Source organism: Suncus etruscus, chromosome 3 (genome assembly GCF_024139225.1).
Source record: "Suncus etruscus isolate mSunEtr1 chromosome 3, mSunEtr1.pri.cur, whole genome shotgun sequence".
NCBI classification, from domain to species: Eukaryota; Metazoa; Chordata; class Mammalia; order Eulipotyphla; family Soricidae; genus Suncus; species Suncus etruscus.
In genome coordinates, this window is record NC_064850.1 from 19,284,719 (window position 1) to 19,303,152 (window position 18,434).

Sequence of the window (18,434 nt, forward strand, 5' to 3'; positions counted from 1 at the left end):
GTCTTGGAATACAGCAGTCATAAGAGCTAATCTTTCCCCTCTGCTGGCCATATGCTCAAAGCTGAATCAGGAATCATATTTGCTTTGCCAACAATTTCACCTCTAGCAACTGGTACATAATGGGCATACAGTAATTATTTTGTTTAAAGGCTGCTCTCACCCAGTCCTTACAACGATCCACTGAGACATATTGAAACCTTATTTTACAGGTAAGGAAAATGACCTAGAAAAGATGAAATAGACCGACCAAGTTCACACAATAATTAGGTAGCAGCTCTGAGGGTTGAAACTCTTCATGACTTAAAGTCTAAGATGTTTCTATTCTAGACAAAAGGGTGAGACTCCTCTGAGATGGTTTTCCCTGGGCAAATCGAGAGTGAGGCTTAAAAAGCCCACAGCTTTTCTTCCAGATTCAAAACTCTGACATCAGATGGGACTTGTGGAAATGCACTGACCCTGGCAGGTGGGACTCCAGGTCCGCCCTCTTTGGGACTAAATAAAGTACTGGATGCTCTGTGGGGAGCAAAGTGACAGGGTGGGAGCAATCTGTCTTAGGTGCAGCTAAGAGGAGACACTGGTTTTTTTTTTTTTTTTCACGTTATACCCGGTGGAGCTCAGGGCTCACTCCTGGCCTTGCACTCAGGAATCACTCCTGGCAATGCTCAGGAGACCATATGTGATGCCAGGGATAGAAGCCAGGTAGTTATATGCAAGGTAAGCACCTTACTTGCTATGCTATCACTCTGGCCCCCAAAGAGCTTTTTGATTTCACAGCCTTTATGGATCAGAATCTGGGCGAAGCTACATCTCTCTATGGGCCATCAGGTGTCTGCCCTGAGCCTTTCCACTGAAGACTTGAATGTAGTAAGTCTGATTTTAGGTAGATGCCAATTAGTAGTAGATGGTTTCTTGGTGATTATCTGAGGGTCCAACTTTGTATGGACTCCTGGCCAGTCAGTATAAGGCTTTCCTCTGGTCCTTTAGGCTGTTTGTCTTTCCTGGCTCTGTGAGCTTCCTTATCATGGTGGCTTCTTCATACATCCCCAGGACTATAACTAGAAATTCTGTGTGTGCTAACAAGAAATCTAATTATATCATGTCACACACATATACATTAGATCATTATATAATCATAGGAGTGATACCCTACCCCTTTGTCATATACTGGGGGCTGGAAGCAAGTCTTGGGTTTTATCTGCATTTGTAGGTCAGGGGTTGGGGGTAGTTTCACAAAGACACAAGAAGGAAAAGATTATTTGTTGAAGGTCACCCCAAGAATCTTTGATATCATCCATGGGTGTTCTGCTGAGAATGTGTTTTTGGCCACACTATGGTGCTGGGGGTGGGATGCGGTGGCTCCTTCCAGCTCTGTCTTTGGGGTGCACTTCCAGGGATGCTTGGGTGAGCATGCAATGCAAGGCCCACCTGTCATTGAACTATCTTGTCCCACCCACGGCGAATTTAAAAGTGCTAATTAAACCAGCTAAAGTTGTTCTTTTTTTTTTTTTCTCTTAACACCATGAGCTGGAAATGGAAATTCTAGATATTGTGACAAAATACTTCTGATATATATTTTTTCATTTTAACATCTAAATAGCTGCTGAGATTACTTGAATTTTTATTGTGTAGCCACAACATTAATTTCAACAATTATGTCTGGGTCTGACAGAAAAGCAAGGAGGCTTTAGAACAACCTGCCTTGTTCTAATGGTGGAGCTAAAATCCCCATGGTATTCCACAGGCTCTGAGTGAGATCCAGTGGAGGAGAATGGCTCAGCTGATAGAGAATGGCAACTTGTGACCAGTTCCTGGGGTTACAAGTCATTTCTGGCTGCCTTACAGCCAGATTGGCAAGTTGCATAAAGAGGCGTGCCCCTCTGGGGAAGCACAACCTAAAAAATATGCAAGCCTCCCACAACTCAAAAGAGTGCAGATCTTGCTGAATGCCTTGGCAGACTGGGTGAGCCCTGCATCATGGTGTGTGAGCCCTGGAAACGCCACTAAAAATGTTTGAGTCCGTGATCAGGTGTGTGCATGACCTGGACATCCAGTAATAAGGAGTAGGAGAAAGGGGAGGAGGAGGTAAGAAAAAAATAGAATATCTATTAACAAATATTCTCCAACGTATTGTTTTCTACATAGAATTAAACAGGTCCCAGTTCTGCTGACAATAGGTCTCAAAAACATGCGTGTAAGCACTTTTGAAACTCCTTTTGAGTCTGTAATAGTTCAGAAGCATTTGATGCTGTTTGAAGTTCAGTGCGTTTCCAACCCTTAAATCTGTACACAATGCTGTGTTTAAACTGTGGGTTTGAAACACAAAGATAACACAGTGACTAGCAAGACAAAGAAACTGAACTTGAGTTACTTGATTCTGTTATTCTTACATGAGCTTTTGTGTTTAAAATGGAAAAAAACTGTGAAGCCATGCAAACTGTTACGGTTCTATACGGTAAATGTACATTTCAGTTACGACATGAACTATTGTACTGAATGCTAATATGGGATTTAAAACAAAAAATATCGAAACATTAAAAAATTATTATTTAGGGGGAATTGAGTCATCACACCTGCCATTGCTCAGGACTCACTCCTGACTGGCTTTCTGTTCAAAGATCACTACTGGCAAGGACTGGGGGACCATATAGGGTGTTAGAGATTGAACCGCCTCTGCTTCCCTAAAATTAATTGCTTTTAAAGAATGACTCAAAAGAACAAAAGATTGCAGCAACAGTAGGATCGAGTAGTTGCTTAACAATAAGGTTGCTTAGAAAAAATATAGCTAGTACTAATTTGGGTTCACAATGTACTAGAGATATTGTTACACACACACACACACACACACACACACACACACACACACACCCCACATACACACACAAACACACCTGTATTAACCATTAAAACAACCCTAGAGGGGCCAGAACCATAGTTCAACAGGCTGGAGTGTCTGCAAGTTGCCGGGGTTAGATCCCTGACACTCCAGGGTTCAAGACCAGGTGACTCCTTGCTCCCCAACCTCTCAAAAGTCTTGCTATGATACTTATTTAAAGATAATAACAACAACAACAATAATAATAATGTAGTCTGGACACAGAAAGATTGCAATTTACATAAAGATATGCCCAGCAAAGCGTGGCTCCAAATACCTAAATTGTGGCTCCAAATACCTAAATTCTGGGCCTTTAGTAATAATAATAATAATAATAATAATAATAAAGCAAAATCAGTAGCCCAGCAATCTTACAACCCTTCAATAAAAAAAAAGATCAAGAACTTATCCTTTAAAAAAAAAAGTAAAGCTTACTAAACTTTCTGCTCATGCTTTAGAGTTCATTGGAGATTCAATCATTTTTAAAAATATACTTGCTCCTGAACTTTTTCTTCTTTTCCTTTCTCTTCCAGAAAGTCGTTTTTCTTTCAATTTTCTATTTTTTTAAATGAATCATGTTGCTTTAAGTCTTTCTAAAAACATATGTATATGATCAGTTAATGTCAATTATAGGATGCATTTTCTCTAAATCAATTAAAAACAAACAAACAAAAAAATCAAGCGAACACCTTTACACAGAAGAAAGCATCTTCCTATGCTTCATATATGCTTCCTAGGCTTGCATATGTCAGAGTAGCCGGTGGAGGGAGAGAGAGAGAGAGAGAGAAAAGGCTCCTAGGAATCTCCCAAAGGGCCCTTTGGAGGTGCACTGGGGCGGCCCTGCGACCCACTTCCGGCGCTTGGCTCCAGCACCAGCTCGCTAGGTCAGGACGCGCCAGGAGCCCGCCGGCCTTCTATTTACTGTTTGGTTTCCATGGTGACACGTAGCGCCGTCAGCGCCTTCCGTCATCAGCCCCCACCCGGCACCGTGACGCCCGCCGCTTCCGCTATGCCCATATTTGGCACGGCCGCCGCCGTCGCCAGGGGGAGGCTGAACGCCGCCGCCCCGCCCGCCCTCGCCGCCCCAAGGCCCCGCCCCCGCGACGCCCCGCCCCGATATCCAGGCCCCGCCCCTGACACGCCCCCTCAGCTCAGGTCCTTGACCTCGGTTTAGCCTGCTGACCCTGTTCCAAGCCTAAGGGCCTGGGACTCCCCAAGGACTGGCACTGGGGGCGTCGAGACGGGTGTGGGGTGCTGAGCCCCTCCTCCTTCTGAGGTCTCTAACTAGACTCTGGGAGGCTGCAGTCAAGATTTAGGGCTGTCTGGTCTGTTCTGGGTGGGTGAGCCCAGATCACGATTTTCTCACTGTGTGCCCAGAAATTGTGGAAACTGCCACCTTTTCTCCCTGCCTTTGTGTTTTATAGGCTTTGCACTGGGAAGTTCTGCAGTGGAAAGCTTTGGGGACCCAGATTTCTGGGCTCCAGAGAGGGTCCCCCTGAGAGATAAGTGACCTTGGGTAGGGTTAGGGTTAGTTAGGGTTAGGATTAGGATTAGGGGGTTAGGGTTAGGGGATTAGGGTTAGGGTTAAGTGACCTTGGGCAAGGTTAGGGTTAGGGTTAGGGGGTTAGGGCTAGCTAGTTAGGGTTAAGTGACCTTTGAGGTTAGTTAGAGTTAGGGGTTAGGGTTAGGGGTTAGAGTTAGGGTGAAGTGACCTTGGGCAGGTTAGGATTAGTTAGAGTTAGGAATAGGGGGTTAGGGTTAGGGAATAGGGGGTTAGGGTTAGGCTTCAGTGACCTTGGGCAGGTTTAGGGTTAATTAGGGTTAAGGTAGGCTTAGGGAGTTAGGGTTAGGGTTAAGGTTAAGTGACCTTGGGTAGGTCACTTTTCTTCCCAGCCTGGAATAGTCAAGCTGATGTGGTGGGACTTTGGAATGGGGTGGGGTTTCAGAGGACCCATCCCCCAATATAATTTGGCATGCCAGTGAAGTTCTATGAGGACCCTCCCCCCCCCCCCCCCCCCATCATTCTAATCCCCGCAGATACTAGCTTCGCCTGTTTCTGTGCCTGGGTCCATTGAGGCTCTTCCCTGAATTTGAGCCAATTGATCCCTGAACCAATCCCGGCTTATTTCACTTGGGATTTCACCTTCAGAAGTCCTGAGCTCCAGCAATTCCTCTTCCAGGCGAGGGAAGAAGATTGCGATGATTAATAGCCGAACCGGCAAGCAAGCAGCGTTGCTGATGAGAAGTGATTTGCAGATGGAAAGGGCAATAAGCATTCCTGGGAGGGATCCAGCGAGATTCCAGAAGCCTCCATTCGAGGAAGCCTTGGGTGTGCGTGCTTGGGCCCAGGAGGGAGCCCGGGGGATGGGCTGGCTGTGTCACTGTGGGCTCGGGGGTTCATTCTTCAGGGACCCCTTCCTTGACCAAAAATGCCTATAAAGTGCCTTTCAGGGTTTCACAGCTGGACTGCTTGCTCATGACGTGTGAATATCCCATCCAGCCTTTTAATTTTAGCAATGGGGGTCTCTTAAGACTCAGAAAAGGCTATTTGATATCCAGACTCACATAGACCCTTTGAGGCTTTCAGGCTTCATACCAATGCCCCCATTTCACCTTGCACCCCTGTCTTTAGGATTCTGGTTCAATTGAGGCTATGCAGTAACACTAAACACTCTAGGATGTGTGTACATGCCTGAATTCTCTCTCCCACCAGCCCAGGCATGACACCCCCCCACCCCCAGGGGGAAGGGTATTTTTCTGGAGGTGTGAATTCCCCAAACTCATCAGCACTCCTCATTAAGTACTGACCCCCCCCCCAACTTGTCCAGGGAACCCAAATGTCTCAGGTGAAACCAGAGACATAGACTTGGACCCCCCCCTTTTTTTTTCCTCAGTCAAAACAACAGGCCTGAACTACAGGGGTAGAAATCTTTCTGCTCTTTGGAAATATCACTGGAAAAGTTTTTCCTTGTTATCTTGTAGTCTTTGTTTTATTTTGGGGCCCACACCTGCAATCCTCAGGGGTTACTCCTGACTTCAGGAATCACTCCTGGTGATGCTCTGCGGTGGCATATGGGATCCCAGGGATCAAACCCAGGTCAGCCACATGCAAGACTAGGGCCTTACCTGCTGTACTATCTCTCTTGACCTTTTAGTCTTACCTGATTTCCTCTTTGAAAATATTGTTTTTTATTCCTTACCTCACTTCTAAGCTACTATGTAGGCAGCTCAGACTAAGAAGAGGGGTGTGCCCGGCCTGGGGGACACTATGGGAGGCTGGCTCTAACTAAGGCTCCTTCAGTTTTCTCTACTCTACTGGGACCTCAGCAGCAGAAGGAGCAGTTCTGCCCCCTGGTGGCTACTTGAGACAGAGCACCCATCTCCAATTTTTGCGCCTTAGTACTGTCCAGCCAGGGGGGATGAGTGTGTCTTTGCTCATGCTGGTGGGAGCAGCAAAACATTGCAGGAAAAAAATAAATTTCAACTGTTTTCTCTTTCTATTTTATTTCTAAGAGTCTGGTCAAATTGGGTGTGCATTAAGGGCTTCCCCCCCTTGATTTGACTTTTATTTGAGGGTCGTGGGGCTGTGTTTGGGTCATACCTAGCTATGCTCAGGTCTTACTCCTGGCTCTTCGTTCTGAGATCATTCCTGAGGGTGTTCCAGGGTTATATACTGCATTACTGGGGTAATGAACCAGAATTGCCTGCATTCAAGTCAAGCACCTCAACCCCTATATTATCTCTTCCAGCTTGTCGCCTACACCGTTTGCATTTTTCCTTCCTTTTATGCAAACCCAACCTCTACTTTCAAACTCGCGTTCAAATTCTACCTCCTGTTTAACTTTTTGATTATTTTATGTTTCTTTAATTTATTTTGTTTGGGGGTCATATCCTGTAGGGCTCAGGGTTTATTTCTGAATCTACAATCAGGGATCACTCCTGTCAGTGCTTTGGGGGGCCATAGAAAGTACCAGGGATCAAAACAGGTCATCCATGTGCAAGGCAAACACCTTATCCACTGTGCTATCTCTCTGTCTTGTTACCCCCACCTCCCATCTCTCTTTGAAAATACATTGGTGGGGCCGGAGAGATAGCATGGAGGTAAGGCGTTTGCCTTTCATGCAGAAGGATGGTGGTTTAAATCCCGGCATCCCATATGGTCCCCTGTGCCTGCCAGGGGCGATTTCTGAGCATGGAGCCAAGAGTAACCCCTGAGTGCTGCTGGGTGTGACCCCCCCCCCCCAAAAAAAAAAAGACATTGGTGAGACTGGAACATAAAGTACATACTCTCTACCTGCCACATAGTTACTTCCTCAAGGGGCCTGGCCATGTCTGGGTGCCTTTTGTGTGCAAAGGAATGATAGAATAGGCCCCAGAAAAACACGGCTCTCCAGAAGCTCTGACTGATGAGTTCATTACTTTCTACAGAAACAATCTTAAACCTCTGCTCAGTTCCAGAACTCTTCGTTCTTTGGGGGGTGCGGTAGGGGAAATCTACATAGTGATCTAATCAGACAGAACCTTGCACAATAAGGAGTTTCACAAGAAAACCCTGTCAGCACCCTGTGAGGGATGAGAAAGTCAGTAAATGAACAGGCAGAAAGACAAGGTGGAGGGTGTCAAAGTGGAAAGGTCAAAGGAGGAAGAATTAGCAGAGGGGTCTCTGGCAATGGGCTCTGAGAGGTAGCATCTGTAGCTTGAGACCTGTGACTTTTATTTATATATATTTTTTGGTTTTTGGGCCACACCCAGTGACACTCAGGGGTTACACCTGGCTACTCGCTCAGAAATCACTCCTGGCTTGGGGGACCATATGGAATGCCGGGGATCAAACCAAGGTTTTTCCTGAGTCAGCCTCATGCAAGGCAAATGCCCTACCACTGTGCTATTGCTCTGGCCCATGACCTGTGACCTTTAACCTTTCACACTTGCCCTGCACACACACACCACTACACAGACAGCAATTATAATGTAGAGGGTTAGTGGTTTCTAACCTTTTTACACCACGGGTCGGCATCTGTCCATAAACCCCAATTGAAGAACAAGGACCTAGAGTCTAGATCCAGGAATATATCCAGACTCTACCATTTGCTCTGTGACTTTGAGCACATTTACTCACCTCTCTGTGCCTCTGTTTGTTCATATGCAAAAAATAAGCACACATCTTTGAGTGATTTGACAAGGACTGAATGGGTATTTGCAAAGAGCTAGAAAGTTCCCAGTATACAAGGGGTGAGAATGACGTCTCCAGCTTCCTTTTCTTGAGATGAAATGCAAGGAATCTATTTGGCTTCTCCATCCTCTTCTCTGCTGGCTTTGGAGGGAGACTGTAATGGGCTGAGATCTGGGGCCCTGCAGCACTGGCCAGACTCATGCCATGGTTGATGACCCTGGGCAAATCTTACTGGCTCTGGAAGCCCAGGTAGCTGGGAGAGTTGTGTCACCTACTGAGGCAAGACCTAAACTAGAAGAAGCCGAATAAAATAATTTCTAGTTATTCTCATTAGGACGAACCATAGGAGAAAGGATGCAAACTATTTGGAATTTTGAGAAAAAAAGAACATTCTGGGGCTGGAGTGATAGCATAGCAGGTAGGACCTTGCACACGGCTGACCTGGGTTTGATCCCCAGCATTTCATATGATCCCCCAGCCCTCCAGGAGTGATTCCTGAGAGCAGAGCCAGGAAGTAACTCCTGAGCATCATTGGTGTGGCCCATTGGAGACACAAAAACAAAAACCAGAACATTTCAACAGGCAGCTTGGGGAGAATTGCTTAGTTCTGCTGCCAGGGACAGGGAGGCACTTAACTCTGGGCCCAGGCCAGAGATCTCAGATTCTGGGGAACCCAGAGATCATCTGACTTGCAGAGAGCTTCTCTAGGAACATTCTCTGCCCCAGGTTCTGAGAAGGGTGTGAACCCAGCCAGCAGCTGGGAGGAGAGAAGGGTGGGGCGGGGGCTTTCCTGCTTCCTTCTAGAGGGATGGAGGACTTCGAAGGGGACAAGGTTGCTGGCAGGGTGGGCCTTGAACCCTGGCATGTGCATGCGTGTGAATTGCCCCGAGACAGCCAGCCTTGGTGGCTGATACCCTCGGGCTGGAACTTGCCCGCACAGCTCCTTAGAGCTGCCCTTCCCAGCCCAGACCCCGAGGACACCCCAGATACACTGCCAGCAAGGGGTGGGGGTGCAGCTTTAAAGCTAATTCAGCTTTAATTCCCTTCCACTGGCTGCTGCCCGTGTGTGGAAAAGTACTCATCTGAGTGCACAAATACTATAGGTAGTTCTGTGAGTCTCCTTGAAAGGTGGAGGAAGGGTGGAAAACCCACAGGTGGTGTGGCCCTCCCCAGCCCACTGGAAATGACTAGGATGGTCTGCACACCCCACAGCTCTGGTCCCCAGGGCCACACTTCAGTTGTATGCTCCCCAAACAACCCTTGGATAGGATACTACCCAGTAAAAGCAAGTAGTTCCTGGTCTCAGGATGTGTTCCGTGACCAAGAACTGTTTGAGGATCATCCAGGGATCTAAGTTACAAATTCCTGTTTCCAGTAATGGATCTCTCCCACCTCCCTGAAGTCAAAGGGAGAAGCAGCGCCCAAAGGTAGAAACTGTCTTTCAAACTTGGGACGAATCACAGAGGTGCAGATATCTGTCCTATCTGGGAGAACAAGAATGTTTGCTGCTTTTTGCAGGTTTGTCCTTTCTGATTTTTCATTTTTTGACAAGTACATGTTGCTTTTGAGATGAAAACATTTGAATATGTTCCCGGCAGAGCAGTAGCAGTGGGTTTGCTCAATCCTTACTTTTTTTTTTAGGGGGGCAAGGGGGTCACACTCAGTGTTGCTCAGGACTCCTCCTCCTGGCTCTGTACTCAGGGATCACTCCTGGCAGTGCTCAGGATCTGAGCACATATAGGATGCCAGGGATCACACCTGACTCAGTTGCATACAAAGCAAACTGCCAATCAATAGAACATCATAAATGGGAAGGCTCAAACATCAGATTTCTCTCTCTCTCTCTCTCTCTCTCTCTCTCTCTCTCTCTCTCTCTCTCTCTCTCTCTCTCCAAATGAAACATGTCAGCTCTGGAAATTTGGAGAATCAAAATATCACCTGTAATTCCAGTACAGAGATAACCACTAACCTCTGTTTTAATTCCCTTTTTCTGATCATCACTATTGTTTGACCACTTTAGATTACATCTATAGTTCATATAAAATTAGAACCATGCCATGAAACTTTTTTTTTTAATTTTTGGACCACTAAAGGATTGGACAACCTAGTATGACTAGAGCCCAGAGTCGCGCTTATGGCAGAGAACTTCCGGGATAAGGTTTCTTTGTATTTAGGACTAGGCTTTTTTTTCTATTTACCCATATTTTGCTGGGTCTATGCAAAAAAAAAAAAAACACAAAAAAAACAAAACAAAACAAAAAAACACTTGTCACTCTTACACCGTTATTGCTGTATTTTTTTTTTCTCTTATCCTTTAAAAAAAAACTTACTAAACTTTCTGCTGGTGCTTCATTGAATTCAATGTGAGTCAATAGTTTTCAAAAATACTCTTTTTTCTCTTCCATTTCTTCAGATTTTCTTTTAACTCTCTATTTTTTTTTACAGAAAAACATGTTGCTTTTGGTCTTCCTAAAAATATATCATTATAAGTTATGTCAACTATGTAATGCATTTTCTTTAAATAAATTTAAAAAAAATTTTGGGGCCATACCCGGCAGCGCTCAGGGGTTACTCCTGGCTCTGCACTTAGAAATCGCTCCTGGCAGGCACGGGGGACCATATGGGATGCCAGGATTCTAACCACAGTTTGTCCTGGATCAGCTGCATACAAGGCAAACACCCAACCTCTGTGCTATCTCTCCACCCACACCCAAATGTCTTTATAGCTAAGTGTTTGTGTGCATCGAAGATGATTTCTCTGGCAGATCAACAAGTCTTTGCAAGGTAACCAGGCCTTGGGTACTGCATCTGGCACACAGGGCCATGTTCCTTTTGCTGAATGGAAAGGTGGTTTGGGTTCACCAGGTAGCTAGTGTGTAACTGTGGAGAAATTACCTACCCTCTCTGTACTTAATTGTCTGCAGCTAGAACAAAGGTTGCCTTCTGGTCAGATTGTTTTGAAGAAAGGATCTAAGAGAAATAAATTCACAGGGGCTGGAAGAGAAGTCTCATGGTGAGGGCACATGCTTAACAAGCTCCAGACTAGAATTCACTTCCCAGAACCATGTAAGCACTGCTGGGCATGCGATGAGCCCGAGCAAAGGCTGCCAGCACCAAGAGGGTGGTCTGGGGAATCTGTAGGGTAATATTTTCTCCTAGACTGGTGTTGCAAATCAGCCCCTGATGAGGTTGACTGATGGAGGGATGGAGAATGAGGCCTTTCTCCTCCAGCTCGGACCACACGTCTGTTACCCTGTTCAGTCTGCGGTTCTGAGGTTCTGAGGTGAATGTGGTGGGAAGAAAGCCAACAGGAGGGCCCGGAGAGATAGCACAGCGGCATTTGCCTTGCAAGCAGCCGATCCAGGACCAAAGGTGGTTGGTTTGAATCCCGGTGTCCCATATGGTCCCCCGTGCCTGCCAGGAGCTATTTCTGAGCAGACAGCCAGGAGTCACCCCTGAGCACCGCCGGGTGTGACCCAAAAACCAAAAATAAAATAAAATAAAATAAAAAATAGTGAAAGCCACCAGGTAGTCAGGCTTCTGAAGAAAACAGCTCTTTATTTCGTGAAGAGGCCGAAGCCAAAGGGCCTAAGAATAGGCCCCAGAAAAAAAGCCCCCCCCTTCCACAGACCCTTGCTTTTATGCCCCAGAATCAGGTACCACCCAATGGTGGGATCAGGTACCACCCAATGGTGGGAGCAGAATCAGGTACCATCCTAGGGTGGGAGCAGAATGCCAGATCACACCCTAGGGTAGGGCACAATCACCGATCAGGGTAGGGTCAGTAACATAATAATCCCATAAAATGTTTACAACACAATAGACTGGTTGATGATGGATCCTCAAAGAGCTCCCAGAGCAGGAAAGAGATTCCCATTCCTCTATCCCTAGGACGGGAAGCGATCCTGGTAATATTTATTCATGGCAAATAATCCACACAGACAGGAGGGTAAAAAGGCAAGAAGGTTGGTCGCAGAATCCTTTGTCAGTCTGCTAGCAGCTCCAAAAGGGCCAGAGCCCGCCAGCTAACTCCCAAAAGATCCTGACCTCCTAGTTCGACACCTATTTATTAGAATCTGAACAGCATCCTCCACCTGGAAGACCTTAGGTGGGAAAGGAGGCAGGGAAACTGATTTTATAAACTGAAATATTATAAAGGCCTCCATTTACTTACAGTAACCCTGGCACCAACAGGGCCTGTTCAACATTGAACCCTCTGGCTGTTGCATTGCATTGGTTGAGTTGACTGAGAATTTTTGGTGGGACCCCTTGAGCACTGTGTGGTGTCTGGGGCAGCACAGGGAAGTCTCATGTGGCAGATTCTGTGATCAAGTGGTCTTTCCTTCAGGGGAAGGAGTTGTTGGGAAGATTGAGGGCTGGTTGTTGGAGAAAGAATGTGGCAGTGTCCGCAGTGGATGGGGAGGAGACTGGAAGGCAAGTGTTAGTCATGGGACAGGGCTGATGGCGTGTGTGTGTGTGTGTGTGTGTGTGTGTGTGTGTGTGTGTGTGTGTGTGTGTTGGGGAGGGTTGGTGAACAGAGGAGAGAGTGGGTTGGGGGTAGAGCGAGCTCTCAGCAGATGGAGCTTGATGTTGGGATGGGACATGGCAAACCTTGCCCTGCCCATGTCCTCCAGCTATCTGCCCTACTCCTGCTCATGTAATGTCACACAGCGTCAGCCTCTTGGCGCCCGAGCACACCATGTTCCTTCTGGGTGCCTGCCCTCTGCATATTCTGTCTCCCTGCCAGGAGCAACTCCTTTCCCCCCAGCTATCTTGGAGGCACCCTCAGATGTCCCAGCTCAGCGCAGCCCTCCTGAGGCATGGGCCAGCCCCTCCCTCCTCCTGCTCTCCAGGGCCTCTGGTAGGCCAATGGTTATTTGTATCTGTGCTTATGGGTCCTTCAGGGCAGGTGAGATTTTTCTCACTGTCATATCCAGTTCCCTAGTACATAGTAGACACGTAATAAGCACACAAAAAAGCGGCAGAAGAATAAGTCAGTTCATTTGTGACTATAAAATGCTTTGCATGTGGGAACTCTGAATTCATTTTTGGTTGCCTTTTTTTTTTTTTTGGTTTTTGTTTTTAGTTTTTAGGTCACAACCAGTGGCGCTCAGGGGTTACTCCTGGCTCAGCGCTCAGAAATGGCTCGGGGGACCATATGGGGTGATGGGATTCAAACCACCATTCGTCCTGCATTGGCTGCGTGCAAGGCAAACGTTCTGTTGCTGTGCTATCTCTCCGGCCCCTTGGATTTAGTTTTGGGTAGCACATTGCCCCCCAAACGTTAGGAGTGATGGGTGAGCAATGCCAGGAGTGATGCTGGAGTCATAGGCCCCAGAGCAGAGGAGGGTGTGGTTTCTTCTGTCAAACAAAAAAACCCAACAGAAAAGTTTTACTCTATCCTCCCCTCCCCTCGTGAATTTAATTTTTTTGGGGGGGTGTTAAACCTGGCATTACCTATGGGTCTCTGCACTTAGGAATCACTCCTGGCAGTGCTTTAGAGACCATATGGGATGCTGGGGTTTGAACTCAAGACAATTGCAGGCAAGACAAGTGCTTTGTCTGCTGTACTATCCCTTGGGCCCCTTAATTCCTTCTTTTTGTTTGTTTGTTTGGTTTTTGGGTCAGGGGTTACTCTTGGCCCCACACTCAGAAATCGCTTCTGGCAGGCTCGGGGGACCATATGAAATGCCAGGATTCGAACCAATGACCTTCTGCATGATGCATAAAAGGCCTTACCTCCATGCTATCTCTCTGGCCCCCTTAATTCCTTCTTGACTGAGGTTAACATATCCGTGGAAGGAATATGGGGGCTGGAGGGACTCTTAGCTCTTCTGCTTTGCCTTTCTTCCTTCCTAGTAGGTTCTTATCAAATGGTAACATATATAAAAACTCCTGGGATCTTTCTCTGCTTTTTATTTTGTTTGGGGGCTGGGAGGACGGGGGCATGACTCTTCCTTGATGCTCCTGCCTTGGGCTTCTTAATCTGAGAATTCCACTTTGTAGGGCAGGATCAAATTTTGCATCTCCAAGATTTTCCTGACATTACCCCTGCAGTAAACCTGGGAACTACATTCTTAGTCCTTCAGAGATGACACTCAGCCTTTTTAAAATTTTGTTTTATTTTTTGCACTCTATGGGCTTAAATTTGAGTTGCTCTGCCCTCTGTCGGTCACTGTGGGGCATGACGGCAGTCAAGCAAGACAGCCAGCAGGAATTTTCAATCTCAGGCTAATTTGCCTGAGAAATAAGATATGATGGAAGTAGAAGGGCACCTAGGCCCTGGGAGAGTTAGGAAAAGGGCTGTTAGGAATGCACCTGTGCCTTTAAGATCTGTTCATCAGCAATTTTCTTTCTTCCTTCCTTCCTTCCTTCCTTCCTTCCTTCCTTCCTTCCTTCCTTCCTTCCTTCCTTCCTTCCTTCCTTCCTTCCTTCCTTCCTTCCTTCCTTCCTTCCTTCCTTCCTTTCTCTCTCTCTCTCTCTCTCTCTCTCTCTCTCTTTCTTTCTTTCTTTCTTTCTTTCTTTCTTTCTTTCTTTCTTTCTTTCTTTCTTTCTTTCTTTCTCTCTCTCTTTCTCTCTCTTTCTTTCTTTCTTTCTTTCTCTCTCTCTCTTTCTTTCTTTCTCTCTCTCTCTTTCTTTCTTTCTTTCTTTCTTTCTTTCTTTCTTTCTTTCTTTCTTTCTTTCTTTCTTTCTTTCTTTCTTTCTTTCTTTCTTCTTTCTTTCTTTCTTTCTTTCTTTCTCTTTCTTTCTTTCTTTCTTTCTTTCTTTCTTTCTTTCTTTCTTTTTTTCTTTCTTTCTTTCTTTCTTTCTTTTTGATTTTGGGTCACATCCGGTGGTGCTCAGGAGTTATTCCTTTTGCATTCAGGAGATATGGCTTGCTGCATGTAAGGCAAATGCCCTACCCGCTGTGCTATAGCTCCAATCCCATTCTTTCTTTTTCTGAAATTGAAAGTTTTATTGGAAAGTAGAAGAGAAAGAGAAACTCCCCAGCCAGGGAGGAACTTAATCTATATTTAGTTATCATCAGCAATATTTTTTGGGGGGAGGGCACACCTGGAGATGCTCTGGGGTTACTCCTGGTTCTGTACTCAGAACTCTCTTGGAGGAGTTCAGGAACCATATGGGAGGCCTGGAATTGAACCCAAGTTGGTCACTTGCAAGGAAAAGAGACCTACCAATGCACTATTGCATTGGTCTTATTGCTGCTTTTTGCATGCTTTTCCTTCCCCTCTATCTACCTTTTATTTCATTAAAAAAATTTTTTTTGGTTAGAGGTCGGTGGGGAGGCCACGCTTATCAGTACTGGGGGATCAAAGCATGTGTTTAGTGAATTGAGCTGCCTCTTTTCCTTTAAGAAATCATTTTTTGTTTTTAGGTCACACCATATGATGCTCAGAACTTGTTCTTGGCTCTGTGCTCAGGGATCACTCCTGGAGGTGCTCAGAGACCACAGCTGCTGTACTATCCTTCTGGTTCCTTTCCCCCCACTTTGATTCCTTAGAGGGGTTTATTTATTTATTTATTTTTGATAGCAGAGGTATTTTTTTTTATCGTACAGTTACTTTTGTGGGTCTTAGGCCTTTTTGAGTTTCTTTTTATATGACTTTAAAATTATATTTTATGACTTCACAAGAGATTTAAAATGACTGTGGTAGCATATACAATCTTTAGTCATCTCTGGGCAGGAAGTTAATTTTTCTTATTTTTTCAAAGACATTGGAGGAACAGTGATTTCAGAGAAGTGGGAGGGAAAAGCTGTTGGAGCCATAAAGGTCAGAAAGACACAGCAGTAGTGCGTTTGCCTTGCACGCAGCTGGTCTAGGATGGACCTGGGTTCGATCCCCAGCATCCCATAGCGTCTCCAGAGCCGGGAGGGATTTCTGAGCGCATAGCCAGGAGTAACCCCTGATAGTCATGGGAGTGGCCAAAAAAACAAACAAACAAACAAACAAACAAAAAACAAAATCAGGAAACTGGATTTCAGTGGGTCAGTTTTCCTGAGCCCTAAAAATCTAGTCCATAGGGCCCGGAGAGATAGCATAGCGGCGTTTGCCTTGCAAGCAGCCGATCCAGGACCAAAGGTGGTTGGTTCGAATCCCCAATGCCCATATGGTCCCCCGTGCCTGCCAGGAGCTATTTCTGAGCAGACAGCCAGGAGAAACCCCTGAGCAATGCCGGGAGTGGCCCAAAAACCAAAAAAAAAAAAAAAAAAAAGCTAGTCCATAATCACCAATTAATGTAGCCATTTGGCCCACCTTTCCTGTCTCAGTGTCTCTCCAATAAGACCTGTGAGTCTGTCCTATGTTCTCAAAGATGACAGGAAGCTAAAATGACAGGCTCACAAGGGTAGGAGCCTGTGTGATATACCCAGAGGAAGGTTTGGATGGGGAAAAATTAGTCTGCCTGGCATAGAGGAGCCCTCAACCAGAAGAGGGCGCTCTGCAGCGTCGGATAGAAGCTTTTGATCCGAGGTTTCCTGACCTGTTTTTTTTTTGTTTTGTTTTGTTTTGTTTTGTTTTTTAAATTGTGTTTGGGGGCCACACCCAGAGCCACTGTGCTAGGGCTCCAGCCCTGGGGGTGTTCTTTTTGCAGCATTGCAGACTGAACTCTTGTATCCTTAAAACTCTGTTTTAGGGTTCAGAGCAATATCATATAGAGGGTAGGGCATTTGCCTTGCAGGCAGCTGACCTAAGATCAACCCCCAGCATCCCATATAGTCCCTGGAGCCTGCCAGGAGCGATTTCTGAGCGGAGATCCAGGAGTAACCCCTGAGTGCTGCTTGGTATGGCCCCCAAACCAACCAACCAACCAACCAACCAACCAACCAACCAATCAAACAAAACCCCATCTGTTTTAAGCTTTAGAATTTAGGAGATCAAAAGTCAATTTTTTTTTGTATTTAAACTAACCTGGATTTCTAGACTAACTAAACTAATGTTGATTTCCTAACTAGAAATGGAGGCTAAAGTGTGTTTTATTTCTTCTCCCTTGTTTGTATTTTCATACTGCCTTTGGTATGCATCACAGTTGTAATTCTGCACCTGACAAAGCTCAGGAGACTGCACTTGCCATGATTCAAACTTAGGTTGGGTACATGCTAAAATGTATTATCTCCCAGCCTGAGATACAACCTCTGATCCACTGATTTGGGCCCAGTACGCTTTCATGCTCAACTCTGCTTGACCCATTAAAGTTTAGTACATATTTATAAAAAAAATTGATGATATGATTATATTATTTTGGGGTATCAAGGATGTCTTGGGGGGCCTCATTCATAGGAGGCATGCTCTCTACTTATTAGTCCCATCTGATAGAATTCCTTCTGTTTGTTTATTTGGGGGGCCATGTCATACCCAGTAGTAGACAGGGGCTACTCCCAGAGAAGGGTTTAGGTCTCAAACTCGTGGCCCGTGGGCCGCAAACGGCCCTCTGTACAATATTTTGTGGCCCTGCCCTAGAGGAATCTTTTTTTGTTTTGTTTTGTTTTAGTTGTTTGGATCACACCCCCAATGTTCAAGACTTACTACTGACTTTGCACTCAAGGATCACCCCGACTTTGCCTCCTGCGGCTCCCAGTTAAATTGAGTCCCTCCTGGTGGTAGGTGCAGGGATGCAACCCAGTCAGGCTTCATGCCTCTGAACTGTGTCCTGGCACCACTATTCTCTTACAGAACATCAGCTCCTTTGAGAAGAGCTACAGAAGTGCAGCAGTGAGCAAGGACAGGAGCCCCGAGGGTGAAAATGCATGAACTTGGCAGTTGCTACTTAAGCCCGTTTGCCAGGGTGGCTCTGAGACTGGCCTGAGGTGGCCCCAGTGGGCTTTTCCTCCGCTTATTCATAATCTTGAGTAGCCCAGAGACCAAGCAGGTTATTAAGATGAACTGTTTGGCGCTAAAAGCCTGGTGATGCAACAGAAGACTGGAAGGCATGATTTCAAATCAGTCTCAACTTTGCAGCAACATCGTATTCCTAAAATGCTAACATTAGCAAGCTTGGACATCACTTGCTTAAATCAAACAACCAGAAAAGAGCCCTTAAAACCCTAAATAATCATGAAATTCTTCCTACTGTGGCTAAACAATAGAAACCAGCACACCCCCAAAAGTTGAGGTGGATATTTACTTGGACACCGGACCCCTCCACCATTCCTCAGCATCCATGTCATTACTTCTCCCTGGATTTGTTTTTGGTCTCTCTGCAGCGAGGCCGTGCCATTAGCACGTTTTGTGGGTTCTTCAGTTCCAGCACCCCACAGGCCAGACTTGAATTCATCTGACATGAGGTGGCATCTTAGAGCCGGTCTGGCTCAGCAGAGATGTTCTGGAAGGATATGGGAGGTGGGAGTTCATTCTTGGATGATTTGATGTTGTCCTTCCTGTGGGTACTATG